General features: G+C 36.6%; 1 annotated feature.

The window, feature by feature from the left end:
* Positions 956-1,873: an enhancer, noted in NCBI's record as "VISTA enhancer mm605". NCBI's record gives its function as "enhancer in: trigeminal V (ganglion, cranial)[3/9] | facial mesenchyme[3/9]" and the evidence as "EXISTENCE:transgenic organism evidence [ECO:0001131][PMID:17130149]".

The raw sequence follows: 8,029 nt of genomic DNA on the forward strand, positions 1-8,029 counted from the left end.
CTGTTTCTCAGTATGTTCAATGAACTGGTTGCTTCCATCAGATATTTTCTCCAGTTCGTCTAAATTTAGGCTTTCCTGATCCTCTCTACCCCCCAAGATCTTCAACTTCTTCCCACTACATTCTTGATCTTCCTAGGGTAATCGTCTTCTGGCCAACAGTTAGTTTGCATCTTACGCCACTGCATGTTGCTTCATTTCTAGAGAAACCCAGAGCCAAATTCTCCCACAGATGTTCTCACATGAAGTCAAGAGTTCTGTGTAGGCAGCCGAGGAAAGCGCAGATAGGAGAGCTTTCATCTCTTTTCAGAAGAGAATGGCTCCAGGCCTTCTGTTACTTAGTTCCTCCCTCTGAAATTCCTAGATTTTTTTTCCACTCAAAGGCCAAGCTACTGCTTCTTTAGCCAATGTCAAAGGCAGAAGCACCGAAGCTGCCAAAACACAAATCAGAGGATCGTGAACTAGCTGAGAGAGAATTTTCAACAGGCTCCACCAGCTTTCTGATTCGTGTGTTTCTTATTCCTTACTTTAAAATACAAAAGAAAAATAAGTTATGCAATGGAAAACCACAGCGAATTGAACCTGAAGCTTTGAAATGTGCACTGGTAATAGCCATACATGGAGTCCACACAGGAAATATAAGTTTAGAGCTATGGCAAGCTCGGAGGGTTTTTGGAACCGCAGATCTGACTTTGATGCTCGTAGCTATTTCAATCAGCCGAGCAGCCACTATAAAGCAGAGAAAGCAATCAGACATCTTAGAGATTTCTCAAGAGGAGTTTTCTTTCCTTTGAGGAATTCTTTTCCATTTATTAAATTATCTATCTCTTTAGTATAAAGTGTTTTAGAATGTAAGGATTTGCCAAAGTGACAAGCAATCTACTGGGAATTAAACCAAAATGCAAACTTAGCTGCTGTCTCTGAAACCACATGTCTTTAAATCTCCCGATTGTTAACATTTATTCCCAAAAGAAGTCTTAACTTCCACTAGGAGATAAATAGATTTTGGAATTATATTTCCTCCTACCTTGAAACCTAACCGACCTGTTAAAAGCTTAAATTAGCGTAGAAAAATCACAACATCCTCCAACAGCTTGACTGCATGGTACATAAAAAATCACAACAGTATATATCCAATAAGAGGCTAGGATAGAATTAAAATTAGATAAAATCATTTGGAAGAACACAGATGTAATGTCATCGTGCCCTAATTTCTTTTGCGAAAAGCATTCATCCCGAAGCCTTAATGCAGCGGTCTACCTCATGTAAGCCGCATATCCACACGGCAACTTTGTGTGGAGTTAAACTCTGGAATTACTTGTTTATACAAGAAAACTCATCTCATATGCAGCATCTGTTTCTCACTAGGGCTTAGCTTTCACCTAATTCTCCAAATGGGTTGACTGAGGTTCAAGAATGTGAGGTGACTCGCTCAAGAGCACACAGTGAATCCAGGGTGAGCAGCCACTCTCCCTCAGCTAGGAAGTAGATAGCCATCTCAGTGCAAAACCCCTCTGATGCTGAGAACTCTGAGTACTTAGCTCCACGTGGAAAGCATAGCTCTTTGAATGAATCACTTGGTATCTTTCCACTTTACAGCATGTCAGAAAGTGGACTACAGAAAACTACCATGAATTTTAAATACGCTTAAGACAGTTTCTTTATTAAGGAAAAAAATACAAAAATATAATGTTTGACTCAAGGATATTTTATTATCATCAACTCAAATACTCTAGTATTAAATCAACAGGTAAGATATATAGAAATATGTGTATGTGATATATATATATATATATAGCTACACCAAGAATATAATATAATAAAAAAGAGACTATACACAAGATGAAGAATTTTAACAAACTTTCATATGTAGCCATAATATTGACTTCATGAAAACATATTCTACTATTGCTCCATACTATAATAATTTTGATTACTAATTTCTTGGGTTATTATTTTACTTATAGATTTTACTAAATGACATGGCACTTGTTGCAAACAACTCAAAATAATCATTAAGCTTACTATAAATACAAACAATTACATTTCAAAGAAATTAACTATTCCATGGTATAAGCATAGATATAGGGAGTTGAATGTGTATCTGTTTGGGATACATTCTAAACTTCCCATTAAATATCTAAACTTACAGATGGTACTGAACCCAGTATTATTAGGCCTTTTTTATTTATATGCGCTATTACTTTATTTTTTATATACTTTATTAACTGTTGCATTAATAGATTAGCAGCAATAACTTGTAATATAATAAAGCTCTAGAACTTAGTAAGAAAAAATAGTGTTTGAATATAAGCACTGTTCATGGGTTCAGTGTATTGATCAGTAGTGTGACAGTTGGTCTGATCGTCAATACAGCTCATGTGTTGTCAACAGGTGTTTGTCTCACAGAACATAGTTACAACAAAAAAAGAATGACTCATTTTCTAGGTAGGATGGAATGCGACTTCACAAGATATCAACTTGATGCTCAGAAAGGTGTGTGGTAATTTGGAATAGTTTAATAGGAAATTCTGATTTAACCCACCTAGACCGCTATCAGTCATAGGTAACTATAGCCATAGAAAGTGAAACCATGAATATGAGCAATAACTGAAGTCACATAAAACAAAATACACAATCTTAAATTTCACATTTACATGGACTTATATCTTCTCAAGAAACAATTCATACTTCAAAATTGCCTAATTTAAATCATCAGTTGTCTTCTTTAGACCATTGTATTACACAAGACTGCTCCAACAATTCTCTAACACAAAAGGGAATGAATTGTCCAACTTCCCCCCCATATTTACAGAATATACATTATCTTATGATGTTTACAATCATATGAGCATACAATTTATTACCAGGGATGGCTCGAAGACATACATGTAACTTTTGTACAAGCTATGTCTAGGTTCAGATGCCCCATGTGACTGACTGTGATCACTTCTATTGATTCAATGTTTTCTAATCTTGGCATTGAAACTAGAATATCCTCCTCTCTTCCAACAGGTGTCATATAATCCTCTCAGACATTCCCCACCATAACACTGCTCAGATTACCTTTTATGCCACTTTAAAAGGAGGGATGGATCATTTGATATAATAACAGTGAGAAGGCAGGGTAGGTTTAGAAGTATCTGGAAAGTCTGACACATAGTCTCATAACTTTTAGATGTAAATAATTCTTCATTCAAAATATGAAGTATAATAACCCAAGACAATCCCTCCAATGTTTTAGAAGTAATACAGTGATATTAATAAGTTAATTTAATATATTAAAATAATTTTAAATAAAAGAGATTAGAAAATTAGAGGGAGATACATAATTCTATAGAATAAACTTATATGAATTCCTTAAAATTTGTTAAGCCTTAAATACTCCCCATCAAGCATTGATGGTTTCTTCAATGTTATAAATTTTTTAGAATAGTTGAAATTTCTAAGACTGATAGTAATTATGAAAAATAGACCCAAGTATTTTTGTAAATCTGGCTTGATTCTCATGTGACTAATTAATAGTAAGCACTTTAGACCAACACTCTTTTGGCAAATCTGTTGGAAACATTAATGGAACATGTGTTTATCCATATATTATATTAAGCACTGGAGAGTTGAGTACACCTGCTCCCAACACTGTTGACCCTGATTCAGATGATGCTGTACTCTTGATGGGCATTAGGTATCTTGGGGGTTATCAATTTTATATTCATTAGAACTGTATAGCTTATAAAACAATCTCTTATGATTTTTTTCCATGCAAACCCTATCATATGTTCAAAACATTAGATAGGTCTGGTTTTCTTCTCACCTTGAGAATTTTGCTAAGCTACGTGAGCTCACATCTTTGGATCTCTGGCTTCTGTTGTTTTCATGCTGCATCATACCTTCCAAAGACGGGAAGGAAGCTGAAGTGAACAGCCAATGTTCTGACTTTCTTTGACTTTTACAGCTGTTCTTTGTTATTTCTCAACATAAAGTAAATAATCATGAGTCTCTAATTTTATTTTATCTTTATTAAATATTTTATTTATTTACATCCCAAATGTTGACCCCCTCCTGGTCCCCCCTCCCAGAGTTCTTCACCCCCTCCTCTGTTCCCAGCCCGCCTGAGAGGGTGCTCCCCTGTGGGCTTCCCCCTTCTCTGTGGCATCAAGTCTCTACAGGATTAGGTGCTTCCTCTCCCACTGGGGCCAGACAAGGTGGTATGGTAGCCTCAGACCAGCCTGTGTATGCTCTTTGGTTAGTGGCCTAGTCTCTAGGAACAGAGCTCCCCAGGGTTCAGGTTAGTTGACACTGTTGATCTTCCTGAAGGGTTGCCATCCCTACAGGAACTCATGAATCTGTGTTCCAAACTCATATAAATGCATCATATACAATTATAAAGTTAATTGACTTTTCAGCCAGTCACTAACCTTTAATATACTGAAGAAGTTTGTTCCTAAGCTCTGAGCTGCATTCTAATGTGTAATTTAATGTATTTGTTTTTCTTTTTCATGTGCCATTTATTATGTTGAGCCCTGGAGATATAAAAATGAGTAACCCAGAATCTTTTGCAAAAGAGTCCATGATGTAATACAGAATTAAGGGGAGGAACTATTTACTTTGGAACATATGTTAAAGCAGTGTTGGCTTCCATAAAGAACCTTCAATAGAGTGAATTCTTCTATAGCTGCCATATTTGGCAACCCTACCACTGGGATTTTTGAAAACTGTATTCCTTGAAGGTAAAAGTTCATACAAAAATTTCAGTCTTGCAGTTTTCTCTGCTTAATTATGAAAGCATCATATTTCCTGCAATTTTATCTCCTATCCCTTGGATTTTCTCACCTAAGATCCAAAAAGAGATGTGAAGAATAGTATATAAAATAACATAGCACATTATCATCTTTCAAAGATGCTTAAAACAAAATTTTTTGTGTTTTGTTTTGTTTTGTTTTGTTTTGTTTTGTTTTGTTTTGTTTTTCGAGATAGGGTTTCTCTGTATAGCCCTGGCTGTCCTGGAACTCACTCTGTAGACCAGGCTGGCCTCGAACTCAGAAATCCACCTGCCTCTGCCTCCCGAGTGCTGGGATTAAAGGCATGTGCCACCACACCTGGCAAAACAAATTTTTTTAACAGAGGAATTAACATAAAATTGATAATGATTTTTGCAAATGACTTTGAAGCTGCTTATGAAGTACTTGGCATTGAGTTATTGCATCAGTAAATATCTACCTTCATCTATGTGAATGTGAACGAGAGATTTCAGTCTGGCGAGGGGGGCAACCTGTTGCTTCCTGTCTAAAAACACTGGAAATTTTGGATTTGGGCATTTTATATTCAGACAGAGATTTATACCACTTGCCCTGTACCTCAAACCATTGAGTATGGATTTAATTGCTTGTATAGTTTTTCAGATTCTTGAAGACATATCACATCTCAGTTTCCCCACCTCTGAGCCAACTTTACACTGAGTCTCTTTTTCTGTCCTAATGGCTCTGTTTCCCTGGAGAATTTTAATGCATGAACTAGTACTTTCTTTTATAAATAGATGTTTATTAATAATTGAAATAAATACCTCTCAACTCAATCATCTTGTAATTTTATTATTTCCTGTATTCAAATGTAAATGTATATTTATATTATGATTGATTCAGATCTTAAAAGAGGATTCCCTTACTTTTGGGTTGACGATATATTAAAACTCAATATATAAATGAAAACAATTAATTAAATATCAGCAAGTACGTTTGTGATACTATGAACTATTATTGATTCTTTGAATTCTAAAGTTAGAATAATTAGAAAAGGTGGCATTTCAAGCTTTAATTATCAATATATTATATATAATAAATAACATGATATACTAAAATACAATATATTGCTGCTAATTTCTTCTTTTAAAAAAGACAGAGATGACAATCCAAAAAATTCATCTGGGTTCAATAACTCCACATTAAAAACTTTAACCAAGATAGAACCTCCTCCCATCTTTCTTGTGAGCTAACCCATATAAATTCCTTTCAGTTCTTATTCGTCCTGAAGGTCACTGGGGATGGGGATAGGGATCTGGAACATTGTGTGTTTTATTTTAACCAGCTCTATCACAGCTTTGAAAGGCTTTCCAACTGCAGAATGTATCTGTGTAGAGTTTTTTGTTCTGAAATTCAGCAGGACAAACATTTGATTTCTGCTTGTGCAATTACTGTGAAATTTAATAGCTTGCTTTCAGTGGTTTATCTCTGTTAAAATATGGATATGAGATATGTATGCATATGTGTGTGCATGCATGTGTGTATATACACTATGCAAACTGGAGTCATAAAACAAGTACAATATTTAAAGGGGATAAATTAGAAATATGTGAGCTACTGCAAAGTATAATAAAAGAGCCAGACCTCACCTATTGAAAGGTAAATGCTGTTTTGTGAAGCCTTGATTTTCATATATTATATAGCTATGCATGTGTTCTATCAAGTCGCAATGTACATGAGTCGCAATCGAGTATGGGTCTTATGTTGCAGTCATGTCTTTACAAAAAAAAAATACCATTAAGACATTGCATATTATGGGAAACCCAAACTAGAAAAGATCTATTTTTTTCTGAAAATAATATTACTCACTCTCTTAGGTAATTTGTCCATCTTACTTCCAAGGTGTAACTCAAAAAACTCTTTAAAACAGAAATCTCTTTTAGTCAAGTATTCAAATTCATACTACATATTGACAAGCGCAATGAAAAGAACAATAACTCCACTTTATTTACACTATTTTCTTCAACGAGGTTTCAGGTCTGTTATTTAACTGATCACACATATTTCTCAGAATGTAAAATTAACAAGAAAGGTGACACTAGGTCCCATTCCTGTCACAGCACAGGGAAGTCCATTCATCTAAAGCTCGGCAGCAATACTTCGTCCATCAACCTCATAATTCAACTTTCCTTCTTTTTTTCACGATAGGATCACAATTTTCTAAGGGGTTGGATTCGGATGTGGAAATGACCAACTTAATACTGCAACAGAGAAAGGCGGACCCCAAAACCTCTAACTGGAGTTCAGAAAAACGAGGAAAAGGCCTAGTGCATGCACACACGTGCTCCAGCTTCACTTCTTTTTCTAAGAGTTAGGGTTAACAAGGATCGCTCATGTGAAGCTCCAGCAGGAACACTAACTCCAGGAGGAATCTGAAACTACTTGTGAAGTGGTACTGCTTATTACTTCAGCCTAAGAAGTCGGAGGATGGACTCCCCAGAAATGCCTCCCTCAACCCTAAGGGCCTACTTGGTTGCAGGTTCTGGGCAGAGTGTTCTGAAAAGGCAAGAGGAACTGATAGAAAAGTAAGACTGGACTTGTAGGCAGTCCCCCTGGGTCTAATTCAGAGCCATGGGACACTCTTTCCACACCCATATTGGATTCGGGAAGCATTATTCAGGTGATCTACGTGGGGGGACGCACATGGGTATGTGCTGAACCCTACCACAACACAATCCCAGAGAGCTGAAATTTGGCCAGTGGGTCAGGCAATCTGTCCTGCTTTGGGAAGAGGCTTTTGGAAAGTGTCTGACTATAAGGATGACAGGTTTTAAGAGGGGTAAAAGAGACAGGCACAGTGACACACATCTTAAATGGCTAGAGGCTCTTGCCCTACAACTCTGGTGACCTGAGTTGGATCTCTGGAACCCACGTAAAAATGTAAGGCGACAAGTTGTCCTCTAACCTCCCTATGTGTACCATGGCATAATGCACCCACCATGCACACATGTGCACAGACAATATATATTTTTTTCATTTTCTTTTTAAATAACGTGGGATTTCATTTGCTTTGCTTGGCGTGTGTGTGAAGAGCCAGCTTGGGCCAGTCAGGGTGGTACACTTTGTTCATCTCAGCACTTACTAAGCAGAGTCAGGAGGATCTCGGTGAATTAGATGGTTTGGTCTACATAGCAAGACCTTGTCACAAAGAGAGGATGTGAGAGGACCAGCTTGGGTGGTAGCATTGAGGGCTATTTGAGGATTACCTCTAAGTGCCCAGTCACCAGGTCTCT

This window comes from Mus musculus, chromosome 13 (genome assembly GCF_000001635.26).
Source record: "Mus musculus strain C57BL/6J chromosome 13, GRCm38.p6 C57BL/6J".
Classification (NCBI taxonomy): domain Eukaryota; kingdom Metazoa; phylum Chordata; class Mammalia; order Rodentia; family Muridae; genus Mus; species Mus musculus.